This window comes from Hemiscyllium ocellatum, chromosome 18 (genome assembly GCF_020745735.1).
Source record: "Hemiscyllium ocellatum isolate sHemOce1 chromosome 18, sHemOce1.pat.X.cur, whole genome shotgun sequence".
Classification (NCBI taxonomy): Eukaryota; Metazoa; Chordata; class Chondrichthyes; order Orectolobiformes; family Hemiscylliidae; genus Hemiscyllium; species Hemiscyllium ocellatum.
This window is the reverse complement of record NC_083418.1, coordinates 4,613,951-4,635,754: the sequence shown is the minus strand read 5'-3', so window position 1 is coordinate 4,635,754 and position 21,804 is coordinate 4,613,951. Positions and strand designations below refer to the sequence as shown.

General features: G+C 43.2%; 1 non-coding gene across 1 annotated transcript; it reads left to right on the top strand.

Annotated features, from left to right (window-relative positions):
- The first annotated feature begins 13,759 nt into the window (after positions 1-13,759).
- trnas-uga (transfer RNA serine (anticodon UGA)) lies at positions 13,760-13,842 on the top strand. Its single transcript has one exon. It is a non-coding gene; the product is annotated as a tRNA-Ser (tRNA).
- Positions 13,843-21,804: the final 7,962 nt, after the last annotated feature.

Genomic DNA, 21,804 nt, shown 5'->3' with positions numbered 1-21,804 from the left:
GAAGGTATAGACGAGCACTGTTCCTTTAACAAAGTTAAAAGCTAGCAGAACTACCCGACATCCCCATGTGTTCTGAACAAATAGATTGTAATCTTTTCGTCCAGCAGCTAGTGTAGCTGGTTGCCTGGAGACAAAAACAAATTTAAATTAGGCCAATCAGTTTAAATTATACCTTGAAAAAATACCAAACTCCAATCCAGTTTGATTTGATTATATTGACAATATTAAAAGCCAATTGCACAATCCAATACTTTGGCGGAATAAGACTGGGGAAAATCGAATAGTCTGGGGAGAACTACCAAAGAACCAACCAGTGTAGGCTGCTAGTCAGAACTCTCTGAGAGGTACCTGTCTGGAGAAAAGGAGTTTGCACAGAGAAAAACATCAACACTGACCTGGAGAGCAAATTTACACAGGAAGATATAAAGAGAAGATTCGACCACTGGCTGGTTTTGACATTAGAATTTTTCAGTGAATCTTAATCTTTATCAGAACAATATTATAAAAGGAAAAGTAAAAGCTAGGTTAGAAGAAGGAGTTGTAAAAAGGTTGTTAGTTAATTATTGTCTGTTATACTTTAAGAAATCAAGTTGTTAATTTTCACTTGAAATAGCTCTTGGCCTCTTAAATTTTCACAGATTACTGCATGAATAAATCCTTTTCGTGTTGCTCGTTTAAATTAAGCAGGAGGGTTTACCCCGTGACGTAACAGTATGTCTAGTATGGTATTTGCATCACTATTTTAAGTGACATCTGGGACGTAAAAGGAGGTGAAGAAAGCCATCTTAAGTGCACATGAGCTTATTCCAGAAACCTACAGGCAGTGATCCAGGAATCTAAGGACGGACCTTGGTCAATCATACATTGAAAGCATCAAACAAATTGATTTTGATAAGTAGATGAGGGCATTCAAATAGAGCAAAATTTTCAGAGAAGTGATTGTTTTGGAGGAGTTCAAACATTCACTACCTGAAGTATTGAGAGTGGGAAGAACAGAGAGTTAAAATGGCATGATTGACAACTGAAATGGTTGATGATTATGAGCTTTTCTCATAAATCAAAGTTTGGCTACCAACATCAATTTCAATCTACAAAGGTTAGCAATTGGAGAAAAGAGAAATCCTTAAGTGGTAAGCGAAAGGTTGGTCTTGGTAACGATCATGAGGATAACTTATCACAAGCATAAAAGGAAACATTTGAAGGGGAAACAGAAGTTTAAAAGCTCTGGTGTTTTCACTGCAATAAAGTAGGCCCCATGAAATTATAGTATTAGTGGGTTAGAAAAAGCACTGGGAAGCCAGATGGAGGAAAACAGGATAAACCAGTGAACTTTGTTGGAGTGGTAATGGAAAGCACAGTAGAGGGTAAAAGTCTGCACCAGAAGATACAAACTAATTGGACACTTGTCAAGGGGAAGTGCCAGATCTTTTTAAACCATATCCTTGCAAAGGCAAAGTTTACTGGAACAGCAGGTAAAAAAGTTACAATAGTAAGAGATATAGTGTCCTCTCAATCTTTGATGTTACAAGATGAGGAGGTATGTACATTCGAAGGACTATTACCAGAAAAATTGCGAGTAATGGCAATTCAGATTGAGACAAGAATCGCTCGATTATATAGAGTGACATCAATGAAGACTGGAGAAGTCGTGGTAGAAGTCATTTCCCCTCCCCCCCACCTTGTCTCAGTCAAATCCCTCGAACTCAGCACCACCTTCCTAACCTGCAATCTTCTTCCTGACCTCTCTGTCCCCACCCCACTCCGGCCTATCACCCTCACCTTGACCTCCTTCCACCTATCGCATCTCCAACGCCCCTCCCCCAAGTCCCTCTTCCCTACCTAGAAGTGGAGAAGTCATAGTTGGAGTCCTGGGCAAATAATAAGTACATTTTTGGATTCGGTTGTTGGGGGCAAGGATGACCTACCACGTAAAAGTCACAGCAGCCAGGTTTCTGACACTAAACCTGGATCTGTGACTCAGAATGGAAGGGGGGAAAATAGGAGAGAGATTGTGAAAGGAGATTCAATCATGTGAGGAAGAGATAGAGGTTTCTGCAGTCGCGAATGGGTTCCCTCCAGGGTGCTAGTGTCAGGGGTGCCTCAGATCGAGTCTACAGGATTCTTAAGGGGGAGGAAGAGCAGCCAGAAGCACATTTTGGTACCAAGAAAAAGGTAGAGAACGAGATGAGGACCTGAAAATAGAATGCAGGGATGCTAAAAGGCATGACGAGCACCGTAGTAATCTCAGGAATGCTACCGATGTCATATGCTGGGGAAGCTAGGAACAGAGAGTGGGTGCAGCTGGACTCGATGTTGCAGGGCTGGTGTAGGAAGGCGGGCTACAGATATGTTGATCATTGGGATACCGTATGGAGAAGGTGGGACCTATTCACAAAGGACAGGTTTCACCCGAACTAGAGGGGCACTAATACCCTGGGTAGGAGATTTGCTAGAGCACTTTGGGAGGGCTTAAAGTAGATTGGCAGAGGGGTTGGGAACCTAAGCTACGGGTCAGATGATGGAGTAGGTAGTGAATAGCCAGATACAGTCAACAGAGAGTCTTTGAGGAGGGATAGGCACGTGACAAGGCAAAGGTGCAGTCAGTGTGATTGGTTAAAGTGTGACTATTTTAGTGCAAGGAGTATCAGGAATAAAGGTGACAAACTCAGAGCATGGAGCAGTATTTGGAACTATGATGTTGTGTCCATTACGGAAACTAGGATATCACAGAAGCAGGAATGGTTGTTGAATGTTCCAGGGTTTAAATGTACCGAAAGGAAAAGGGAGGAGCTACAAGAAGTGGAGGAATGGCATTGCTAATCAGGGATAGTGTCACAGCTGCAGAAAAAATAGGTCGTCAAAAAGGGTTTGTCTACAAAATCAGTATATATTGATGTCAGAAACAGGAAAGGAGCGATCGTTCTATCGGGAGCTTTCTACAGGCTCCCCATTAGCAAGAGACACACGGAGAAGCAGATTGCGAGGCAGGTTTTGGAAAGGTCCAGTCGGAACAGGGCTGTTACCATGGGTGACTTTAATTTCCCTAATATCGATTGGAACCTACTTAGTTCAAACAGTTTGGATGGAATAGTTTTTTGTCAAATATGCCCAGGAAGGACTTTTGACACAATTTGTACATAGGCCGAGTAGAAAGCAGGCCATATTGTATTTGGTGCTTGGCAACAAGCCGTGCTTGATGTTAGATCTCTCAGTGGAAGAGATATTTCCGCGATAGTGATCACACCTCTCTGATCTTTACTATGCTTCTGAACAGATGGTATGGGAAAGTATTTAATTGTGGGAGAAGGAATTACAATGCCATTAGGCAGGAATTGGGGAGCCTAAACTGGGAACAGATGTTCTCAGAGAAATGCATGACAGAAATGTTGAGGTTGTTTAGTGCTGATAGTGCTGGACTGGTTTATCCCGCTGAGGCAAGAAAGGTAGATTGAAAGAACCATGGGTGACAATGGATGTGTAACATCTAGGCAAGAGGAAGAAGGAAGATTACCTGAGGTTGAGGAGGCAAGGATCAGATGGGCTTTAGAGGGGTACAAGGTAGCCAGGATGGAACTTAAGAACGAACTTGGGAGAGCTAGAAGGGGGCATGAAAAGCTTTAGCGGGTCGAGTTAAAACAAAACTAAGGCGTTCTACATGTATGTGAGGAATAAAGGGATGGCCAGACTGAGGGTAAAGCCGATCAGGGATAATGGAGGGAACTTTTGCCTGGAGTGGGAGGAAGTAGGATAATACATTATTGAATACTTAGTTGCAGTATTCTTTACTGAGAGGGACCTTGAAGTCTCTGAGAACACCATGAAACAGACTGATATTCCAGAACAGATTAATTCAGGAAGGAGGATGTTCTTAATATCTTGAGAAATGTAAGGATAGATAAATCCCCTTAGCCATACGGATATAGCCAGGAAGTGAGGGAAGAGATTTCTGTGCGTTGATGCTCTTTACATCCTCACTGTTCACTGAAGTAGTGCCAGATGATTGGAGGGTGACCAATGTTATTCCCTCGTTCAAGAAATGGAATAAGGATAATCCTAGGAATTACAAACCAGGTAGTCTTATGTTGGTATTGGGCAAAACATTTGAGAGGATTTTGAGAGACAGGATTTACTTGGAAAACCATAGTTTGATTAGAGATAGTCAGCATGGCTTTGAGACGGGCAGGTCATGTCTCACAAACTGAAACTTTGTGAATTCTTTGAGGATGTGACAAAACACGTTGATGAAGGTAGAGGAGTGAACATGGTGTGTACGCGGATTTCAGCAAGACTTTTGAAAAGTGTCCCCATAATAGGCTTATTCAGACAGCGAGGAGACATGGGATAAAGGCAAATCTGGCTGCATGGATAAAGAATTGTCTGACCCACAGAAGACAGAGAGCGGTGGCAGATGGAAAATATTCAGCTGGGAGCTCGATGATCAGTGATGTTTCACAGGGATCGGTTCTGCGACCTCTGTTCTTTGTGATTTTTGTAAATGACTTACATGAGTAACTGGAAACGTGGTCTAGGAAGTTGGCTGACGACACAAAGGTTGATGGAGTTGTGGATAGTGTGTGGACTGTTGGAGGTTGTAACGGGGTATTGACACGATGCAGAACTGTGCTAATCAGTGGCAGATGGACTTCAACCTGGATAAGTGTGAAGTCATTTACTTTGGAAGGTCCAATTTGAATGCAAAATGCAGGTATAAAGGCAGGATTATTGGCAGTGTAGAAGAAAAGAGGGATCTTAGAGTCCATGTTTATACATCCCTAAAAGTTGCCTCCCAAGTGGATAGGGTTGTTATGAGTGTGTATTGTGCATCAGCTTTCATTTGCAGAGAGATTGAGTTTTTGAGCCACAAGGTTATGCTGCAGCTCTACAGAGCACCGGTTAGACCACACTTTGAATATTGTGTTCAGTTCTAGTCACTACATTGCAAGAAAAATCTGGTGCAGAGGATGTTTATCTGAAAGCTGCCTTGACTGGAGGGCATGTCTTATGAAGCAAGGTTGCGATAGCTTGGGCTTTTCTCATCAGAGGAAAGAAGGATGAGAGATTAGTAATACAGTTATGCCAGACGTTCAGAGGCATAGATAGATTGCCCAATGTCGACTAAAATGTACTTAAAGTTGGCGAGTCTCCTACCGTTGCAGGCAAAGCATTCATACCCTTACTACTCTCTGAGTAATGAAACTACCTCTGACATCAGTCCTATGTCTATCACCCCTCAATTTAAAGCTATGCCCCCTCGTGCTCGCCGTCACCATTATTGGGAAAAGGATCTCCCTGTCCACCCTATCTAACCCTCTGATTATCTTAAATGTCTCTATTAAGTCACCTCTCAACCTTCTTCTCTCTAACAAAAATAGCCTCAAGTCCCTCAGCCTTTTCTCGTAAGACCTTTCCTCCATACCAGGCAACATCCTAATAAATCTCCTCTGCACCCTTTCCAAAGCTTCCACATCCTTCTTATAATGCAGTGACCAGAACTATACACATTACTCCAAGTGCAGCCGCACTAGAGTTTTGTACAGCTGTAGAATAACCTCATGGTTCCGGAACTCGATGCCTCTATTAATAAAAGCTAAAACACTGCATGCCTTCTTAACAACCCTGTCAACCTGGGTGGCAAGTAGAGTCAGGTAGAAGTTCATATGTTCAAGTAGAGTCAGGTACATTAGGGTTATTCATGCTATTCTTGGATAGACACATGAAAGGTAGTATAATGAAGGGTATGTAGATTCGTCTAATCTTAGAGTAGGTTAAAATGTTGACACAACATCGAGTGCCGAAGGGACTGTACTGTCTTGTTCTGTTCTATGTTCTATGTCTATTATCTATAGTCAACCTCTCAGCTCCAGGAATACAATTTATCCTTGCTAATGATATAGCCATGTCACAATTAGAAGTGTCCATACTGCATTTAAAAGCCAGTGGAAAATCAGACAACTGATGGATTGTGGAAGCATATCCTGGGATTTTTCTTGACTGTGTCGCAACGAGGTCACAAAGTCACTAGTGGAAACAGGAGAGATCAAAGCGTACAGATAGGAAAGTCGAAATTAAATTAGCAGAGGCCCTGTTTGATCAGACAGTTGAGACAAAGCCGGAGTAAACGGATGGTAACGTAGAAATTTTTGGTGCACAGAAATTAAGTGAGTTACAGCAGAAAGATCAAAAACTAAAGTAATTGTACCAAAAGGCATACACGGAAAAAGAATCTGAACGTATCTGTGAGAGCTATTATGATGTCCTAAAGACGAAATGGAGACCATCAGATATTCAGGCAGATGAGAAATGGGCAAAAGTTCATCAAGTTCATCATTGGGTTATAGAAATGAGGTGTTATGGGTAACACATGAACCTAAGGTTTGGAGGTCACTTTGGGGTAAAAAAAACCTCTAGCTAAAATGCAAACACACTTTTACTGGCATAGGCGACACAAGGATGTAGTTGAATTTTTCCGGGTATGTCATTCATATCAGAAAATTGGAAAACAAAAGGCAGTAATAATACCTATTCCTGCATTTGAGGAACCTTTTCCGAGAGTTTTCATTGATTGCATAGGACGCATAGTAGGTTAAAATTTTCGAGTAAAAAGTGAGGTCTGCAGATGCTGGAGATCAGAGCTGAAAATGTGTTGCTGGTTAAAGCGCAGCAGGTCAGGCAGCATCCAAGGAACAGGGAATTCGACGGTTCGGGCATAGTAAAACAAAAGGTTGGAATCAGTATTTGCCAACAATCATGGATGCGTCCATGAGATTTCCAGTGGACGTCCAATTATTCCATATCACAGCAGAATAGATTGTGGAGGAGTTGCTCAAACCTTTCACTGGGTGCAAGCAACCTACAGAGATACCGTCAGATCAAGGATCAAAATTTATATCAAAATTAATCAAGGAAGTTATGGACAGTTGAGGAATAAAGCAATTCAAATCTACCACACAGTGTCCGGAATCGCATGGAACACTTGAAAGCGGTGTAAGACAATAACGACTATGTTAAAGTTTATCAGCAAGATGATCCAGATGATTGAGATAAAGAAATTCCGTTTTTACTTTTTCCCATTAGAGATGCAACACTTGAATTGACCAAATTCAGTACATTTGAATTAGTTTTTAGGCATGAAGTGAGAGGACCTCTAAAATTGATTAACGAGAAATTGGTAAGCCATAATTCAGAGACCATAGATTTGGACGACGTGTCATATTTTAGGGAACGGTTAAACAGTGCTCGAGAGATGACTGGCCAACTTTTAACAGTATCACAGCATACAGTGAAACAGAAAGTAGACAAGAAACCATAAACTCATAATTTTGCTCTCTGAGATAAAGTGTTCGTGTTACTTCCATTGCTAGCTGAATCTTTTAAAGCAAGGTTTAGTGGACCATATCAAGTCGAAAGAATAGTGAGTGAGGTTATCTATTTGATAAGGACTCCAGGCAGAAAGAAATCTCACAGATCTGTGGATCTGCTCAAAAGCTGTTTTGACAGGGAAGGAAAGTAAAAGGAGACTGTGTTACTGGTTACAATATCCAGTGAAGAAAGAAGGTCAGAGGATTTTGAATTGGACATCGGTCAAATTAAATTTTGCAATGTGGAAGTTGTCAAAAATTGGGATACATTTTTGAGTTATCTTGCTGAGAAAATCGAAAAAAAACCTGGAAGAGTTATTGTAAGCTCATGGGGAGATATGTGGAAATTAGCTGGAAAGTATGAATCTAATAATGCATGATGTGGATACTGGAGGTACTGTTTCGATTAAGGATCATCTTTTTGGCAAATTCTTCCAAATGTGTCATGGTTTCTGAAGAAAATTAAAAACATCTTCCAAGACGGCATAATCAAAGTGATTTACAGTGACGAGTTCACCCACAGCAATGGTGCCAAAACCAAGATCGCAAGAAGGCACCCACAGTCAATAAAGTGGTTTGAAGTGTGTCTACATCAAAGCCAGGAGCATCCAGAATAAGGGTGGGGGGGGGGGGGGGGTGAAATTCCAGCATGCGTTGGTAACTGGGATTGTGATCTTGCTGCCAATTCGGAGATGTGGGTAGAACAGGGACAGAAACGGTTATTGCAGGTTCTGGGATTTAGATGTTTGAGTAAGAATAGAGAAAATGGTAAAAGAGAGGATGGTGTGCCAAGGGCAGTATGAAGGACGTTTGAGGACTCCTCTACTGAGGTAGTATGGGCTGAGATTAGCAACGGGAAAGGAGAGGTTACTATGTTGGGAGTTTTCTACAGGCCTCCAAATAGTTCCAGAGCAGTAAACGATAGGGTAGCAAAGATGATCCTTGAGAGTGACGCAGTAGTTGCTATGGGGACTTAACTTTACAAATATTGACTGGGAATACTATAGATCAAGTAGTTTAAATGGGTCAGTTTTTGCTCAATGTGTGCAGGAAGGTTTCCTGACACAGTATGCAAACAGACCAACATGGGGTGAGGACACATTAGATTTGGTGCTAGGTAATGAACGCAGCCAGGTGTTAGTTTTGGAGGTAGGTGAGCATTTTGATGATAATGACCACAATTCGGTTATGTTTAATTCAGTGATGGGTATATACCACAGGGCAAGATTTATAGTTGGAGGGGTGGGGGGGCGGGGGGGGGGAAGGCAATTATGATGCGATTAGATAAACTTTAGGAGGCATAGGATGGGGAACGAAACTGCAGGGGGTGGACACAATTGAAATGTGGAGCTTATTCAAGTACCAGCTCCTGGAGGTCCTTGAAAAGTATGCATCGGTTGGGCAGGGAATAAGCTGTGGAGCGTTTGAGCCATGTTTACTGAGGAAGTTGAATCTCTTGTCAAGAGCAAGAAGGCTTTCAGTAGAATGAGATGTGATGGTTCAGTTAGGATGCTTTAGAGGTACAAGTTATCCAGGGAAGACCAAAAGAGAGAGGTAAGAGGAGCGGGGCGGGGGTGGGGGTGGGGGTATGAGAACTCATTGGCAGATAAGATCAAGGAAAACCCTAAAGCTTTCTATAGATAAATCAGGAATAAAACTAGAATAAGATTGGGGCCAATCAAACATAGCAGTGGGAGGTTTTGCATGCAAAAGAGAAGATGGGGAAGAGCTAAATTAATATTTTTCGTCAGTATTAGAAAAGGACAATGTGGTCCAAGAGAAGACTGAGATGGAGGCTACTAGACTAGATGGGATTGAGGAACATAAGGAGGAGTTGTGAGAAATTCTGGAAAGTGTAAAAATAGATAAGTCCCTGGGCTGGATGGGATTTATCCTAGGATTCTCTGAGATGCCAGGGAGGAAATTGCTGAGCCTTTGGCTTTGACATTTCTGTCATCATTGTGGACATGAATAGTGCAGAAGACTGGAGTATAGCAAGTGTTATTTCTTTGTTCAAGAAGGGGAGTAGAGACAACCCTGGAAATTATAGACCTGTGAACCTTACTTCGGTTGTGGGTAAAGTGTTGGAAAGAGTTATAAGAAATAGGATTTATAATTATCTCAAAAGGAATTAATTGATTAGGGTTAGTCAATACGATTTTGTGAAGGGTAGGTCGTGTCTCACAAATTTTACTGAGTTCTTTGTAAAGGTGATCAAACAGATGGATGAGGGCAAGGTGGTTAATGTGGTGTATGTGGATATCAGTAAGATATTTGATGAGGTTCCCACAGTGGGTTATTGTACAAAATATGGAGGCATGGAATTGAGGGTGATTGAATGGTTAGGATCAAAAATTGACAAGCTGAATGAAGACGAATGGCGGTAGTTGATGGGAAATATTCATCCTGGAATATTAGTGGGGTACCAGAAGGATCTGTTTAGGGTCCTCTGTTGTTTGTCATTTATATAAATGACCTTGATGAGGCAAAGAAGGGTGGATTAGCAAATTTTCAGATGACACGAAGGTCGGTAGAGCTGTGGGTAGTGACAAAGGATGTAGTAGATTACAGAGGGACATAGATAAGCTGCAGAACTGGGCTGAGAGGTGGTAAATGGATTTGATGCGGGAAAGTGTGAGGACTTTCGAAGGAATAACAGGAATGAAGAGTACTGGATCACCGGTAAGATTTTTGGTCATGCAGATAAACAGAGGGATCTCGGTGTCCAACTATCTAGAGCTTTAAAAGTTGCCACCCGGCTTGATCAGGTTGTTAAGAAGGCATGAGGTCATCCTGCAGCTGTACAAAACTCTGGTGCAGCCACATTTGTAATATTGCATACAGTTCTGGTCACCAAAGTATAGGAAGCGTGTGGAAGCTTTGGAAAATTTTCAGAGGAGATTTATTAGAATGTTGCCTGGTATGGAGTGAAAGTCTTACGAGGAAAGGTTCAGGGACTTGAGGCTGTTTGAGCCTGAAAAAGTTTGAGATGCGAATTAATTTAAACATGTAAGATAATCCGAAAAATAGATAGGTTGAACAGTAAAAGCCTTTTCATCGGGTGGTGATTGCTAGCACAAGGGGACAAAGTTTTGAATTGAGGGAAAATAGATATAGCACAAATGTCAGAGGTAGTTTGTTACTCAGAGAGTAGTAGGGGAATGGACCGCACTGCCTGCAACAGTAGGAGACTCACCAACTTTAATGGCATTTAAATGGTCATTGGACATTCATATGTACGAAAATGGAATAGTGTAGGTTAGATTGGCTTCAGATTGATTCCACAGGTGGGCGCAACATCGTGGGCAGAAGGACCTGTACTACACTGTAATGTTCCATGTCCTATGTTCTAACCATATGGTACCCAACAGTTATGTGTGGACTATCGCAAAGCCAGTGTTGTTGTAAAGGCAGATGAATAACCGATTCCATGCCTGGAAGACTGTACTGCAAACGTGGAGTGAGAAATTTATATTCCTTAGTTGAATTTACGCAGTGGATACTGGGATGTACCTTTGTCTGAAAGAATGTAGAGGATTTCGGCTTTTGTAACTCTGAATGGATTGTATCAATTTACAGTCATGCCATTCAGTATGAAAAATGTGCAAGTCACATTTCAAAGACTAACCAATAAGATTATTTCCGGATTACACACTTGTGCAGTTTATATTGATGACCTGAGAATGTTTAGTAATACATGGAATGAAAATTTGCAACATCTGTCAAAATTGTTCGGTAGACTTCGGGAAGCAGGCTTGTTGATAAATCTGGCTAAAAGTGAATTTCCAAAGCCTATTCACCTTCATGGGCCATGTTATTGGACATGGGCAAATGGCCCGGTGGAATGCAATAAAAGGTAATTGGGAAGTATCCCATACAATGGACAAAAAGAGCAGTGCTACGATTCCTGGGATTGAGTGGATTTTATCGGAAGCACGTGCCAAATTTTAGCAATATGTCTGTTACACTCGTTCAATTACTGAAGAAAGGTAAGAAGTTTCCGTGTACAATGCACTGTCAGAAGGCATTTGACAGCCTGAAAGCTGAGTTAACCACTGTACCAGTGTCACCCACACCAAAACCATTCAAGTTGCCTGTTGCTGCGAGTCATGTGGGTGTCGGTGCTCTGCTATTGCTGAGGGCAATGAGAAGATAGACAGACCTATTGGATATTGCTCCAGGAAACTGAACATTCATCAGCAGAAATACTGGACAGTTTAGAAGGAGAATTTGAGCTTAGTGGGCGTTGGAATATTTCCACGTTTAAGTGACCAGGAATGTATCTGAGACAATCATATACGATGTTCATAACCCCTTGAAGTTTGTGGAGAAATTTAAGGACAGAGGTACCGAACTGTTTAGGTGGGCCTTGTTCCATTCAATTAGAAAATTGTGCAGGTAGCAGGACGCAAAAAAGTGGTTGCTGAAGTATTGATTAGATCTGGTTGAAGAAAGGGTGGCATTCGGTGGCAGGAGTAAATTGAATGAAATAGTAGATAGGAGCAAATGTTTGCATGGTTACATTCAATGTAATGCATATGCGTGGTAGGGTACTAACAGTGTAAGATTAAGATATCTTAAATCAAGCCATTTTGAATAGTGATAGTTTTTCTGTTTTAACTGGGGGTGTGTGACGATGCTACTCCTTTGACAAGGTTAGGTTGTCCTTCCTTTTTTTCCAGAGGCGTCTTAAATATGTTCCAATATGTCTGGAAGTCCTTGGTAGGCTTTCACAAGTTTATATGTTTCACTGTTTTCCAAGTTGAAGTCTATTTGCCATTGCTTTGCAGAGCTGAACAATCTGTTGATATTCTCCCCAATTTACACCCTCCTCCACACTATTGACCACCCAACTAATTTTCATGTCATATGCAAACTTCTTGTTCCTATCACCTGCATTTATTTCGAAACCCAGAAAATACATTATTAATAGCAAGGGCCTCAGATCCAAGTTCTGTGGAACTCCACCAAAAAGGGACGTCCACATCACAGCAAGGTCCCTCTACCATCTTCTTCCGTATGTTGCCTCTCAAGCAATTTAATTTTCTATATATCACTTTGCCTTGCATTCCTTGGGCCTTTACTTGACCAGTCTTGAATGAAGGTACTTATCAGAAGCTTTTTAAACTCCATGTACAGTAAAGTAAACACATGACCCTCATCCACAACATTGTTTCCTCTCAGGAAATAAATTTATGTTCAACACAGCATTCTCTGAATAAAGTCTTGCTGACTATACTGACTAACTTCTGTATTGGCAAGAATTCTTTCTTATAACTTACCCATCATTGAAGTTACACTGATTAGACTCTAAGTACCTGTCCGACCACCTCCTCCATTATTTTAGCACTTGGATCATTTCCCCAGTCATCTTGCACTTCACCTGTGGACAGAGAAGATTTGAAAATTATTGCCAGGGGCTTAAGTCTATCCTTCCTTGACTTCCTTAAACGCATAGGATACAAGTCATCCGTGCTTTCAAGTTAATCAACTGTTAGGGTTGTTGAACCGACTGTTCCACAAATGTTGAAAGACCTCTGAGATTTTTCGACCCGCCAGTGCTTTCTCATAAATGTTTTCGTTTTGATAATTTACTCTACTCCCACTTCACTGATTTTATGCCTCTAGATTATCATCGTGTTGAATGTGTCAATTTTGATCAAAGGAAAAGCTATTTAGACATAAATCTATGCCATTTCGCTCATCAATGCTTTATCTTCACTCAGTTTGTGATTGACAGTTTCAAACAACCACACAGAGTCATGGCAGTTGGCACTCTAAATTAACGTACAGCCTCTGCTTGTGGTGATCTCTGCCATTGCTGGGATGGCACAGTGGCTCAGGTGTGTGTGTGTGTGTGTGTGTGTGTGTGTGTGTGTGTGTGTGTGTGTGTGTGTGTGTGTGTGTGTGTGTGTGTGTGTGTTCAAATGTTAAAATACTTGAAAATTAATGTGAACCCCCCCCCCGACACTTGAAATGATATATTGCCACCAGTTGCTTCAGTCTGGCAGACTGCTGAGTATAGACTCGTTGGATTCAATCTCAGGTATCGAGTGAAGATCCACCTGTGCTGTTATCAAAACCTCAATACCCAAACACTGCAATTACCGTCTCCCAAACTGATCACTATCCAAATAGTGCGACCAACCCCGCGCTGCTACCTCCCCAACACTGCAAACAACCTTCCGACTACTAATCCCGACCATAACACTACAAACTCGCGCTCCCTGACAGATCTCTACCCAACACCACAAAGATCCGGAACCTGATTGATCCTGAGCCAACTCTACATACACTCCCTGACTGAACTCGATCCAGCACTCCAATCAGTCTGTCCCTAAGTGATTCCTTCCCAACTCGGCAATCTCTCCCTATATGAAAGAGCTCTACACGATGCTACAGCTGTGATGGCCGAGAGGTTAATGCGTTGGATTTGAAATCTAATGGGGTCTCCCTGCGCAGGTTCGCAATCCTGCTCACAGCGTAGTATCCTTTGAAAGTCACTTATTGTGGGTGGCACAGTGGTTAGCACTGCTGCCTCATAGTGCCATAGACTCGGTTTCAATTCTTGCCTCAGGCGACTGACTGTGTGGAGTCCGTACATTCTGCCCGTGTCTGCGTGGGTTCGCTCCGGTTTCCTCCCGCAGTCACAAAGATGTGCAGGTCAGGTGAATGGGCCCTGCTAAATTGCCCTCCATGCCTCATCTCTTCCTCACAGTCGAACCATCCCGACTGATCCTACCCAACACAGCAACCTGTGCAGGAGCATGACTGATCCCTACCAATTCATAGCAATCTCCCCCTCCTTGATTGACTTCTACCCAACACTGCATTCGCCAACTGCCTTACCGATCTCGACACAACACTACAATCAGCACCATTCTGGTTGATCTCTACCCAACATTACAATAAACCCCCTTCATGACTGAAACCTATCCAGCACTGCAATCACACGTGCTCTGTCTCAACCCTTTCCAATTCTTCAAGCACACAATCCCTGACTGATTCATACCTATTACTACTATCTCTCATTCCCTGACTGATCTCGAATCAATATTGCAATCAGCCACTTCCTCACTGATCCCTACCAAACACTGCAATTTTCTCCTCACTGACTGATCCCGACCCACCACGGCAATCACTACCTCCCTGACTGATTCCGTCGTAACTCTGCAATCTCCCCATCCCGGACTGATTTTTAGCCAATGCTACATTCACCCCCTCACTGACTGATCTCTAAATAACACTGCAATCTTCCCATCCCAGACTGATTCCTACCCAACATAGCAATTGCACACTCCCTCCCCTATCCCTACCCAACATTGCAATCACACCCTCCTGAATGATACTTCTCCAACATTACAATCACCCACGCCCTGAATGATCCCTATGCAACACTGCAACACAGCTTCCAGACAGACCCCGACACAATACTGCAATCAACCCCACCATGAATGATCGCTACCCAAGACTGCAATCACAACCATCCGAATGGATCCCGTCCCAACACTGCAACCAACCCCTCCCTGACAAATATCTATTCAACATTGCAACCTGCCCCCGCCCAAACCGATTCCTACCGAACACTGCAACCATCCCCCCCGACTGATCTCCACTCAACACTGCAATGGCCTAATCGCTGACTGATCCCCACCCCAACCACTACAATTTCCCCCTCACTGACTGATCCCAACACAACGCGACAATAATCTCCACCCTGACTCATCACTATCCAACTCGTCGATCACCCCCTACCCTACTGATCCCTACCCAACACTCAAATCTGACCCTCTCCAACTGATTACAACCGAACACGGCAACTACTGCAGCGCTGATTGATCCCAACACAACACGATCATCTCTAACCAGCAAGAGAATCAGCCCCTTCCTGATTGATCACTACCCGACACTACAACCTACTCCTCCCTGGCTCACATTAACCCAACTTTTAATCTCCCCCTTCCTGAATGATCCCGCCTCAACACTGTAATATCTCTCTCCCTTACTGATCTCTATGAACACTGAAATCTTCCCGCCCTTGACTGCTCCCAAACAGCACATGCAATCATCCCTCCCTGACTGATCGCTTCAACAATGGTGCTGATCATCACGGCAATCGCCCCTGAATGATTCCTACCCAACACTGCAAATTCCCCTTCTCTTACTGAACTCGACCCAATACTTCAATCACCCCCTCCCTGACTGATTCCTATCCCAGCACTGCATCAGCTCTAACTGATCCCTATCCTCTCTATGAATTATTTCTACTCAAATTTGCAATCTCTCCCTCCCTGACTGATCACAACCCTACACTGTAATCAGCCCCAACCTGAGTGATCTCTCGCAAAGCTGCAATCACTGTGTTCTTGACCGATTCCTGCCCATCGGTGCAATTATCCCCTCCCTGACTTATCCCTACCCAATGCTGCAATCAACTTCTCCCGGACTGATCCCTATTCAACACTGCAGTTTCGCACGGATTGAATTCAGCTATGCACTGAATGATCCCTACCCAATACCGCAATCACACCTTCCATTATGGATAGCTACAGAACACTGCAATGTACCCCACCATGACTGATCACTACCCGACAGTTCAGTTGGCCCCCTACTTATCTAATCCCATCTGAACACTGCAGTCTTCCCTCCCGTGATTAATCTGTAATCAGCAGTGCAATCATCCCTCCTCTACCCAACACTAGAAACTCCCCTCCATGAATGACCTCTACCCATCTTTGTAATGTCCATCTCCCTGACTGATCACATCACTAACACTGCAGTCACCCCGCCCCTGACTGATCCTTGCACTCACTGCAAGCACCTCTCGCAGACCGATCTTTACCCAACACTGCAATCACCCTTCTCTGACTGATCTGCATGCAACACTGTTCTCTCCACCTCCTGAACTGATCGCTGTAAACACTGAAATCTCCCCCTCTTGACTGATTCCAAACAGCACATGCAACCATCCCTCTCTGACTGATAATTTTAACAACACTGCAATCACCCCATCCTGACTGACACCTATACTCACTTCAATCACACTTACTCTGAATGGTTCCTACTCAGCCCTGGAAACTCTCCTTCCCTGGCTGAACTGTAACCAACACTGCAATCTCCCTTTCGATGACTGATCTATAACGAACATTGCAATCTCCCGTCCTGTCTGTTCACTACCCATCACTGAAAATTTCCCTTCGCTGACTAATCTCTACTGTATACTTCAATCTCTCCTGTCGGACTCATTGCTACCCCACACAGCAATCACACCTCTCCCTAACTGATCCATACCCAACACTACAACCTCCCCCTCCCAGAGTCACCTCTACCCAACGTTGCAATCTCCTATTCTCTGACGGATTGTTTCACCCTCACAGCAAACACCCCATGCCTGACTGATCTCTGCACTCACTGCAATCAACCACTCCCAGACTGATTCCTACCCAACACTGAATAGTCCTCCTCCCTTAATGATTTCTACAATCATTGAAATCTCACCTTCCTTGACTAATCCTACCCAACACTGCAATCACCTCTGCAGAGATTGATCACTGCCCAACACTGCAAACTCCCGCTCCCTGACTGATACCTACGCAAAACTGCAATCACTTCCGCCCTGACTGATCTCCAGTCAACATTGCAATCGTCCTCCATCTTGACTGATCCATCCAAAGCACTGCAATTGCCCCGTCCCTGACTGATCTATGTCCAACATTGCAATTTCCCCCTCACTGACTGTTCCCCAATCGACACTATAATCGACCTCTCCCTGACTGATCGCTTCACCAGCACTGCAAACACTCCTTTCTGGACTGATCTCTACTCAGTACAGCAACCACCCCATCCCTGACTGATCCCTATGCCAACACTGCAATTCTGCCATCTCTGATTGATCCCTAACCGACACTGCAACCTCCTCTCCCTGAACCATCTCTACACAACTTTGCAATCTTCCCTTCCATTACTGATCCCTACCCAACAACTGCAATCAGCACCCTCCTGACTGATCTTTTGGCAAAGCTTCAATATCCACGTGCTTGATTAATTCCTACCCAACGGTGCAATCACCCCCCTCCTTCACCTATCCCTACCCAACACTGTTAACACACCCTCCCTGACTGATCGTACACAACACGACAATTTCCCCCTTCCTGAACGATCCCTCCCTTACACTACATTCACCGATGCCCTGTGATCCATACCAAACACCGCAATCACACCTTCACAATGGATACCGACACAACACTGCAATGAACCCTAACATGACTGATCACTACCCAAAACAGCAGTTAATCCCTATCTACCTGGTCTCTACCCAGCACTGCAATGGGTCCCTCCCTGACTGATTCCTACTCAACACTGAAATCACACACTACCCTGAATTATCCCTATCCAATGCTGCAATCACCCAGTTCCCGACTGTTCTTGACACAACACAGTCCTCTTAACTGACTAATTTGTACCTAACACTGCAATCTCTCCCCACCACAATTCATCTTTACCCAACACGGCATCACCCCTGTTTGATCCCTACCCGACACTACGACCTACACCCCCTTCCTAACTGATCCTGCCACAACACTGTGATCTCCCTCTCCCTGACTGATCGCTTCAACAATGATGCAAACCCCCATCCCTTAGTGATGCTGATCATCATTGCAATAACCCCAACCCTGATTGATGATTAAAGTAAAACTGTATTTTCCTCCTCTCTTACCGATCTCTGCAAACATTGAAATCTCGCCGTCCTTGACTCATCCTAACCAACACTGCAATCACCCCCTCAGAGATTAATCCCTACCCAATATTGTAACCACAATCGCTGACTGATTACTAGCTAACACTGCAATCACCCCCTCCATAAGAGATTCATACCCAACACTGCAATCACACCCTCCCAAATTGATTCCTACCCAACAATGCAAACTCCCTTTCCCTGACTGATCTCTACAAACACTAAAATCTCCCCTTCCCTGAGTGATCACGGCCCAATACTGCAATCACCCCCTCCTTGACTGATCCCTATCCCAACACTATATTTCTCCCGTCTCTGACTGATACCTATGTAACATTACAACCTCCACGCCCTATCTCATCTCTACCCAGACGTTGCAATCTCCCCATCCCGGACTGATCCCTCCCCAACACTGAAATATCCCCCTCCCTTACTGATCTCTACGACCACTGGAAGCATACTTTCCAGACTGATCCCAACTAACGCTGCTTTCTCCCCTTCCTGATTGATTGTTTCACTGGCACTGCAGTCATACCGCCCCTGACTGATCCCTTACCAACACTGAAATCATCCCCTCCTTGACTGATCCCTACCCAACACTGAAATCAGCCTCTCCCTGACTGACCCCTACACAAAACTGCAATCAGCCCCTCCTTGATTGATCCCTACCCAATACAGCAACCACCTCCTCTTTTTTGATGTCCACATTAACACTGAACAATTGGATCGCACGTTGCTCTCTCTCTCTCTCCGCGCCCGTTGGCTCTCTGCTTTCCCCATTCTTGTTTCTCTCTCTCTCTCTCTCTCTCTCTCTCTCTCTCTCTCTTCCCTACCCAATCTCTGTTTCTTTGTTTGTTTCCATTTGATTTCCTTCAGTCAGCAGCACACGTGCTGGAGACACATCTTTAGTTTCTCTGTTTTTTTCTCTCACTCCAGTGCAATCTCCTTTGACCACAGAAGACTCAATCTTCCATCATTCAACCTGTCCTATCTTCACCCCAAACACAGACCTTCTTTTTGAACTTTCCACACCAGCCATTCATCTAAAACTGTTAGATCTCCAACTGTTCCCTGTTCTATTGAAACGTTACAGACTTAGTTAACTCTGTTCCTCTCTGCACAGATGCTGCCTGATCAGGTGGATGTTATTCCAATTTTATTTCAGCTCAGTCTGCAGCATACAATGCAAATGGACAACAGGCAAGCAGTAACTATGTTCGGAAATGAAGGTGACCAGATAGATTACAGGAATTAGACACAATCTTTCAATAGCGATGCGGATTTGAGGAAGAGCTGAAAAAAATGTTGGCAAACTTGGAATTTATTATCTGTTTTCATAAAACTGGTATCGCAAAGCAGCACTACTCAGGGTATAAAGTTGAATATTTTGATGTGCACAATCACAGTTAATACAAAGAAACTGAGAAAATCAGTGCAGAACTAGCCGTATTCGACCTTTTCCCCATACACCACCACTCGATACGATCTCAGTATCCCTTTCCCTTTACCCCATGATCCCTTTAACCTCAAGGGCCACGCGCAGCTCCCTCCTGAATATATCGATTGAACTGGCCTCAGCAGCTTCTTGGGGAGCGAATGCCATAGTTTCACAGCTCCCTGAATGAAGAAATTCTGCCTCACTTTGTGTGGATTCACTCTTATTCGTACACTGTGAACCCTTATTCTGATCTTCCCCCAAAATTAGGAACATTCTTCCTGCATCTCGCCTGTCCTGTCCCATCTCCATTTTATCTGGTTCTATGGGATACTCATCATCCTTCTGAATTCCACCAAATGTAAGCCCAGTCTATCCAATATTTCCTCATATGCCATCCTTGGAATCAGTCTACTTACTCCCTCAATAGCAAGAATGTCCTTCCTCAGATGAAGAGAACAAAACTACACACAATACCAAAAACATCACCTCACCAAGGTCCTGTATAACTGCACTGAGATACACTTACTCAAATATTGAAATCCTCCAGCTGTGAAGGAGAACATGCCAAAAGCTTTCCTCACTGCCTGGTACACCTGCATGCCAATCTTCAACGATTGTTTTACCATGACACCCAGGTCCCTTTGCACCTAATCTTTTCCTGAACTGCTACTATGAGATAATAATCTGCCTTCCTGTTTTATGTGACAAATGGATAACCTTACAATTATTATCATTATATTGCATTTGCTAAGAATTTGCCCACTCGTCCAGTCTGTCCAAGTTACACTCTTAGTATTCTCCTCACAATGCACAGAGCAACTGCGCTTAGTTTTAGTGTTATCAACAAATCTGGTGATATAACATTCAATTCCTTCGTCTAGTATTTAATGTGTATTATGAACAACTGGGGTAATAACATTGAAACAGGCGACACTCCATTTATCATTACCTGCCGCACTAAAAAGGACCCATTAATTCCAACTCTCTGCTTTCTGTCTGCCAACTAGTTCTCTATTGATATCATTAAATTACTTCTGATATCATGAACTTTAACTGTTTTTTACTAATCTCATATGTGGAACCTTGTCAAAAGCCTTCAGGAAGTCCAGACATACAACATTGACTGATTTATCATTATTCTCTCTCGTGGTCACATCTTCAAATGGTTCCAGACGATTTGTCAAGCATGATTTCTCATTAATGAATCCATGTTGACGAGGACTGTCTCTGTCCCAGATTTCCAAATGTGTATTTATTGCATCCTTAAATCCAGCATTTTATCTACCACTGATACCTATCTAACCGGATTATTATATCCTATTTTCCCCAACCCCTCCTTTTTTCTAAACATTACCTTCCATCCAGTCCATTGGAACTCTTCCAGAATCTACAGATTGCTGGAAAATGCATTCTCTATTTCAGATGCCACACGACATGATAGAGTGTCTATAAAATCTTTGGTAGACAGATTGGTGACAGTGTGATTAATAATTTTCTCCCATGTATTCGTCCTCTCACCCCCAGCTGCCCCTCCCCCCCCCCCCCCATCACCCTGAAGTACCTCTATTCCTGCAGCTATGTCCTTTTAGGCTGTACCAGCTCAGCCAACTGGTAGCATCGTTGACCCTCACTCAATACTGGACACTGCAACCAGCGACACAGAGTACATTCTCTGACCTTTCCAACTCTAATATTGTGCCAAATAGAGGAATTTGAGGGATATGGTATGGACAATCTGCACAATATTTCAATGCTTGTATTTAAAGTGATGCCATGAGGCTTCACGTGATCCGGCATCAATGTTGACCACTTCCAGTGCACCCCTATCTTGACTGTATACCACGGAGATATTACTTCTGCTAGCTCTTTCCCTCCAGTGGGACAGGACTAGCCTTAAAAATACCACAATTTTGCCTGAGGCATTGTCTGTAAATTGGGATTCTGTGAGCCTCACCATATTCGATTATTGCATGATTAGGCTATGACACATATCTGCAGGTCAGTTTTAAGTTTTATACTGTAAAGAGTTAACGTCTCTTTATTCCACTGAATCTTTAAATCAAGCCAAACCATACGTGTCTTTCCAGTTGAAGATTATTTAATTAGTGTCACTTCAATAACCAGAGTACTTACCTAATTATTTTTCAAAATCGTCACTATAGTAACCACTGATTATTGATCAGTTCAATGACAGCAGTAAACCGCGGATTCGTATTCAATGAGTAAACATATTGCCTTTGCACTGAACTATACATTCAAAGTACTGCCGAAAA